The sequence below is a fragment of the Humulus lupulus genome, chromosome X (genome assembly GCF_963169125.1).
Source record: "Humulus lupulus chromosome X, drHumLupu1.1, whole genome shotgun sequence".
Taxonomy (NCBI): domain Eukaryota; kingdom Viridiplantae; phylum Streptophyta; class Magnoliopsida; order Rosales; family Cannabaceae; genus Humulus; species Humulus lupulus.
Window position 1 is genome coordinate 67,153,899 of NC_084802.1, and position 8,027 is coordinate 67,161,925.

Here is an 8,027-nt window from a genome sequence, read left to right on the forward strand (position 1 = left end):
AGGGTCAAGGGCAAACTCTCAAAGACGACATGTCCCAACCGACCTCCCTGTACCACGAGATCGGTAAACACAGGGAATCAGAATTGGTGGAGCAGAGCGACCGCGAGCTAATTTGGTCCGACCTGATGGGACGAGAATCTCCTCACCAATTAGACATCCTCCGTCGCTGACAAGGCATCCATCCCCACCTCGTTCTGCTCGAGACATTCTTACCTATGGAAATAGCAGGAGGAATCCTCCTCCCGCTGCCCCCACTCATGCCTCACGAGCACGCGGAAGTATCCCAGATCCTCATCCTCGACCGTAAGCCCTAAGTTTATCTAATGGAAGCTATTGGACGGAGGGCCACGAAGTGATAGGACCGACGCCGATTTGAGAAATGACTTGAGTTCGGCTCAGAACCCTCAAGTTGATCTGCAGACCGATCTACGAGATCGCCACGAGATTGTGATGGAGTCAATGGCACTCACCACGAGAGAAGTCCATCTGAAGTACGTGATAACGGAAATGTACCACCAAACCAAGCTTGATCTTGGAGGGACAATAACCCGCCAAATGTGTACGATCGAATGGGAGTTGTTGAACAGCCCCAGGGAACTAAGGACCCAACCCTCGAGAGGTTAGCCCAGATGGAGGAGCTAATGAAAAGACTCCTATCAGAGAAAGGAAAAGACAAATATGACTCGGGGGATGAGCTCGAGTTCTTCGCCCATAACATCGCAGCAACACCATACCCGCCGGGTTTCAGGATGCCCCATTTATCAAAATTCGATGGAGATGGAGATCCGTCCGACCACTTGGGAATGTTCAATACTCTGATGATGGCCCATAACATCGGACCTGAGTTGAGGTGCTTGGTATTCCCTTCGACTCTGGTCAGACCGACTAGGCAATGGTTCAAGCAATACAAAAAGCATTCTATCAGCTTGTGGAAGAGCTTCTCCACTGACTTCAAAAGGGCATTCCGGGTGTCTCAGGCAGCTCGGATCAAGGCAGATTCCCTTGGAAAAATAAAGCAATAGCCCGGAGAACCTCTGAAAGCTTACTTGAGCAGGTTCGCCAATATTGATGCGTGAGCTAGAGACGCAGATGAAAGTTCTAGGCTTATGGCGATGAGAACAGTAATCCTTTTTGGGGGCGACCTATGGAAATAAATCCAAAGAAAGGGCGTCAACACCGTGGATGAGTTCCTGAACAGGGCTCAAAGGTGGATCAATTTGGAAGAGGCGCAAGCTTCGGTCGCAGGAACCAGCCAAGTCCCTGCCCAGCCTGTTGGATCGGTAATGGATGTTTCAGCTATGGCTCAAACCGTTACCCAGAATAACCAAGGGGGAGGTAGCAAGAGGAAGGGGAGTGGTGAAGGCAGCCATAATGGTTCAAAGAAAAACAAGCCCGTGGAGAAGTTCAAACCAACCTATGTGACTTATGCCGACCTCACGGATACTAGAGAGCACATCTTCTTGGCAAATCCTGCCCGCCTTCCGTGGAAAAAGTCGGAGCCTCTAAAAAATCAAAGGGCGAAGAGAGACCCTTCAAAATTTTGTCGATTCCACTCCGACATTGGTCACAACACCGATGACTGGAGGCACTTGAAGGATGACATTGAGACACTCATCAGGGCCAGGCCTCTGGCTCAGTTTGCCCAGAATCGAAATCACTCTTAATCAGCTCGCTGGGCAAAACATTCAATCAACTCTGGAAGCCCCCACGAATCAAATTGGAGCTGAATCAAGATACCCCTCCCCTGATAACAGGGGGAGAGATGACAACCATCTCCGGAGGCCCTCATCTGGCAGGCACTAGTAGAGGTGCCCAGAAGAGGTATATCAACGAGCTGAGGTCTCACAATGGAGTTGAGTTCATCACGGAGCAACAACGATTGGAGAAACAACCAATCAGGTTTACTAAAGAAGATGCTAATCATGTCCAGTTCCCGCATAACGACCCTCTGGTCATAACCGTCCAGCTCGCCAAATGGAGAGTTAGGAGGACACTAGCGGATCACGGGAGTTCTGTGAACCTGCTATTCAGGTCCACACTGGAGAAAATGGGATTGTCTGTGACCAAGCTAAAGGCAACCTACGCGATGCTATACAGGTTTACCGGTGAGAGGTCGGCATCTATCGAAACGATCGAGTTAGTGATAACCTTGGGGGAGGGACCACGAACTGTTTCCAAGCTGCTCGAGTTTGTGGTCGTCGATTGTCCGACCGCGTACAATACAATCTTGGGTAGACACACGTTGATGGCATTCGAAGCCATAACTTCTATTCGCAACCTTGTGATCAAATTCCCCTCATCTATGGGAATATGTACTGACCGAGGTGATCAGCTTGCTGCCAGGGAATGCTATAGCATTTCCATGAAGGGAAAATCACAACCTGGGCAGCAGATGATGGCCGTGCAGGATGGAGGCAAGGAATCCCAGGAAGTAAGAGCTGATCCTAGGATGGAAGAACCTCAGCAAGTCAGTTGCAGGGGAACCACTCCAAATGATGATATTGATCCATGAATAGGCGAAGATAGGTCTGAGCTCCAGGCTATTTAAGAACTCGAAGAAGTAAACATCGATACCAAAGATGCTTCGAGAGTGGTTAAGCTCGGGAAAAATCTTGACGTTGAGAGAAAGGCGGAGCTGGTAAAATTCCTACAAGAAAATCTAGATGTTTTCGCCTGGTCTCATGCATCATGCATAGCCTTAATGTGGAAAAAAGCATGCCTGCGAAATCCTAGAAACAGAGGCGTCTAGGTACAACCCGAGTTGAGGCCCTGAAAGAAGAAGTAGCTTGGCTATTAAAATGCAGTTTTATTCACGAGGCTAAATACTCGAGCTGGGTTGCCAATCCTGTCCTGGTCCCAAAGCCAATTGGAAAATGGCAGACCTGCATCGATTTCTCCGATTTAAACAAAGTCTATCCCAAGGATTGCTTTCTATTACCTAGGATTGACCAATTGGTGGATTCCACCGCGGGGTACGAGCACATGTCCATCATGGATGCATACTCTGTATATAACCAGATCGCTATGAACCCCGCGGACCAGGACCATACTAGCTTTATGACTCCAACCAATGTTTACTGTTATAAAGTCATGCCTTTCAGACTGAAGAACGCTAGGGCTACCTACCAGAGATTTTTCAATAGAATGTTCGCAGACCAGATCAGGAAAAACATGGAAGTGTATGTTGATGATATGTTGGTCAAGTAAAAAACTGCCGATAACCATGTTCCTAATCTGAAGGAATGTTTTGAGATCCTGAGGAGGTATGGTGTGAGATTAAACCCCAAGAAGTGTACTTTTGGAGTGGCATCAGGAAAATTTCTGGGGTTCATAGTCAATACCAGAGGGATAGAGGCGAACTATGACAAAATCAGATCGCTGCTAGAAATGCCTTCGCCCAGGTCACATAAGGATGTCCAGAGTCTGACAGGAAGAGTGGCAGCCCTTAATCATTTTATTTCTAAGTCCACTGACAAGTGTTTACCATTCTATAACTTGCTCCGGGGAAACAAAAAGTTTGGATGGACTGAGGGGTGTGAGCAGGCATTTCGTGATATAAAAACACATTTGGCCGAGCCACCAGTATTGTCTAAGCCAATGGCGGAGGAACCCTTTTTTCTTTATTTAGCTGTTACGGAAAACGCAACCAGTGCCGTGCTGGTCCGGGAAGAGGACCGATTTCAAAAGCCAGTATACTATATAAGCAAAAGACTTCTCGGAGCCGAATCACGGTATCCCTTAATGGAAAAGATGGCATTTTTCCTAGTTACGGCCTCCAGGAAGCTTAGGTCGTATTTCCAATCCCATTCAATTAACATCATGACCGATCAAACTTTAAGGCAGGTACAGCAGAAACGTAAGGCATCGAGACGTCTATTGAAATGGGCAATCGAGCTCAGCCAGTTCGAAGTACTGTACGTACCGCGGACTACGATCAAAAGTCAAACCTTGGCTGATTTCATGGCAGAATGCACTGGATTCTAGGAGGAGCCCTTGAGAGAACTAGTGCGGGAATTGTGGAGAATCTTCGTGGACAGCTCATCTAATGAGAATGGATCCGGAGCAGGGATCATTTTGATATCTCCAGAAGGGCACCGTTTCCACTTTGCGCTATGGTTCTGGTTCGAGGAGTCCAACAACAAAGTCGAATAGGGCTTAGAATGGCGAAAGAGTTGAAGGCCAGGGTCATCCAATGCCAAAGCGATTCCCAGCTCATGGTAAACCAATTGTTTGGAGAATATCAAGCACGGGGGACCAAGATGGCGGATTACCTAGCCAAAGTGAAGAAGGAGCTGTCCGAGTTTGAGTATGGCCTAGTCAAGCAGATCCCTCGTGAGCAGAATGCCAATGCCGACACTTTGGCTAGACTCGCTACCTCCAAGGAAGCCGAGACTCTGAGCATAGTACCAGTGGAATTCTTGGAGAATCCGAGCGTGGCAGAAAGTACGATGGAGGTCAACATGATCGATATCAGACCGACCTGGATGACTCCCATAATAGAGTATCTTACAATAGGGAAGTTACCTGATGAGCGAAAAGACATGAGGAGGATACTCTATCAAGCTCCAAGGTATGCAATGGTGGATGGGACACTGTACCGATGTGGCCATTCCTTACCTCTTCTACGATGTGTTCTACCAGGGGAGGCCAAAACTATTTTGCAGGAGGTGCATCAAGGCTTCTGTGGGGATCACGCTGGGGGGCAAAACCTGGCCTTAAAAATATTAAGGCAGAGATATTATTGTCCCACTTTATCAAAGGATTCCATCTTCTATGTCAAAAAGTGTGACAAGTGCCAGAGGTTTGCCACAGCTGCCTGAGCTCCATCAGTCGAGCTGAAAATGATATCATCCCCATGGCCATTCGTGGTGTGGGGAATCGATTTAATTGGAGCCCTGCCCACGGGAAAGGGAGGAGTTCGCTATGCGGTGGTGGCCATTGATTATTTCACGAAGTGGGCAGAAGCGGAGCCCCTGGCAACAATCACCTCAAAAAGATTCCTCGACTTTGTAGTCAAGAATATTGTTTGCCGGTTCAAACTGCCAAGAAAGATTGTATTAGACAATGGAACCCAGTTCGATAGCGTTCTCTTCACCGAATTTTGTGAGAGGCATGGCGTCATTAAGAGTTTTTCTTCTGTGGCCTACCCACAGGCCAACGGGCAGGTCGAAGCCATAAATAAAACCCTCAAAGCAAGCCTTAAGAAGAGGTTAAATGAGGCCAAGGGAGTCTGGCCCGAGCAACTGCCACAGCTACTTTGGGCGTACCGGACCTCCCACTGAACTTCTATGGGGCACACCCTGTTCTCCCTTACTTTCAGAAGTGAGGCCGTCCTTACCGTCGAAGCAAAGATAACCACGTACAGGCTCCAGACCTTCAGCCAGGAGCAGAATGATGAGTTGCTCAACGCGTCCCTCGACCTGATTGATGAAAAGCGAGAAGATTCGCAGCTACAACTCGCGCTTTACCAGTAAAAAATCACTCATTATTTTAATTCAAAGGTCAAGAGGCGTATCTTTGGCTTAGGTGACCTGGTACTCCGAAGGGTTTTTTTGGCAAGCAAGGACCCCAAAGATGGTGGTTTGGGTCCGAGCTAGGAAGGACCCTATCAAATAGTGGAAGTCATACAGGAAGGAACCTTCAAATTGGCTTGAATTAATGGAGAAGCAGTTCCACGGACCTGGAATGCTATGCACCTAAAGAAGTATTATCAATGATCGTACCTCCAGTCTATGTAAGGCTTAGTTATAAAAGTCATTTAAGTTAAGAAATAAAAGAATCATTGCGTATTTCATCTACGTGTTAGTTAGGATAATAGCGTTGGTACAAAGCAACCCAGAAAGTTCACTTTCTGATTACTTGGGGGGCATATAACCCGAGAAGGGGATTAAAACTTGGAAGTTAGTAAAATTGATTAACCAGTGTTTTTTCTAAAAAATGTGAGGTGTCAAAAAACTAACACGAACTAAGTTTTAATTAAAAATTCTGGATACAACCAGGGCCAAAACTTGGAAGTTAGTAAAATTGATTAACCAGTGTTTTTTCTAAAAAAATCGTGAGGTGTCAAAAAACTAACACGAACTAAGTTTTAATTAAAAATCCTGGATACAACCAGGGCCAAAACTTGGAAGTTAGTGAAATTGATTAACCAGGGTTTTTTCTAAAAAACGCGAGGTGCCAAAAAACTAACACGAACTAAGTTTTAATTAAAAATCACGGATACAACCAGGGCCAAAACTTGGAAGTTAGTAAAATTGATTAACCAGTTTTTTCTAAAAAATGCGAGGTGTCAATAAAAATAAAATGAACAAAGTTTTAATTAAATATCCTGGGTACGACCAGGTCCGAAGCTTGGAAGTTAGAAAATTTTAAAATTCTGGTGGGTTCCTCAGAAGCTCAGGATAACGTTAAAACCTAGCAAAAACTAAGTTTGGAACATTCAAAATCTCGGATACAACCAGGTCCAAGGCCTGATACCTAACAGGTAGGATATAAACCAACACCAATTTTGGTTACAACCAAAATTAAAGTATCTATCTCGACCTAAGAGTCATTTCCTAAAGATTTTAAATGTACAAGTCATGAGCACAAAAAAAATCAGGGAAGATACAAAAAAAAAAATAGATACTGGAATTATAAATAAATTGTCTTGAGGAAAATAACCTCGTACCAAGCCAAAAACGGTAAATGTTTACAAAAAAACATGTAAAAATAAACAAAGGCAAAAGAATATTAAGCCCCTCTGGGGCGCTCTGAGGACGTCACCTCCTTAGTCTCCTGCCCGCTAGCGACGGAGGTTTCCCAAGTCTCGGACAGCTCTTGCTGTGCTCGGGCATTGAACTTCTCAAGGTAGAGATCCCACACGTCAGAGGGAAAAAAAGGAGAAGTTGCCATCTTGGTTGAAGGCCCAGCAATGATATATCATACTCTCCATGGAGGATATTGAGGCTGCCTTTTCCTCCTTAGTAGCAGCCTCTGCATCTAACTGCTTGGCCTTGACCTCCTCGAGCTCAGCCTGCAGGGCAGCCAGGAAAGCCTTCACAGCCTGCTCGCCCTCTTTAGCTGCTGTTAAGGCTTCCTTTGCAGCCTGTTCCCCCTCTTGAGCCGCTGTTAAGGGCAGCTTTGGTGCTTAGTTCGCCTTGTCGAGTAGCTGCGAGGGCAGCTTGGGTAGCAGATAGGGCAGCCTGTGCGGTTTGGAGCTCAGCCTTAAGTTCTTCACTCCTATCCCTGGCCTGAGCTATGCTACGGTGCTGAGCCAATACCGCCTGCAAGGAGTAAGAAAACAAGTTAGACGCGTACTGGAATATAATCAAAACAGTGTGTTCGACTAAGAAAAGTGGGCTTAATGTGAGGTTCATTCCCAAAGTTGATTCCATGACGTTCTCCAGGGTCCTCTCCTCAATCACCCTCAAATCCTTAGGATTGGCTCTGTAAAATTGCTCCACCGTATGGTTTGCGGTCTCACAGATGGTCCCCCGAAAGTTGTCTGGAATCTTCTCCAGGTCCTCAGCATTGACCAGGATACATACGGTAGTGGCAGGGACAATCAGAGCTGGGGGATCAACTGGTGCTGCCTGATCTCGAGCTAGACCAGAAGGAAATCGGGGAGGAGGTGGAGGCGGACCCCTTTTGTCTTGAATGGCAGCAATTGGAGCTGTCGAGCTCTAGCCCTTCCCCTTAGCCAAGGATTTGGAGGTCGTTCCTGCCGCATGTGGCACCTTCTTGGATAAGAACCGAGGCTTCTTTACGAGCGTCCCCGAGCTGGATTTCCCCTCCTGAAACATCGCGCGGATGTCGGGAACCCCTTGTTGTGCCATCTCCTCATCTGAAAAAGAATGGGAAGTACGTAAGTATGCGTACAAATTCCTCAGTTTACATAAGAACATATATACAATGTAACAAGAAGTCCTACCCTCCGAGCTAGAGGTGGAGTCTATTGCCACGACCTCCGGCCTTGGAACCACTATAGGAGAAGGGGAACCTAAGTCTATAACTTCTTGGATTAGGGGAGGTTCGGGCTCAGGTTC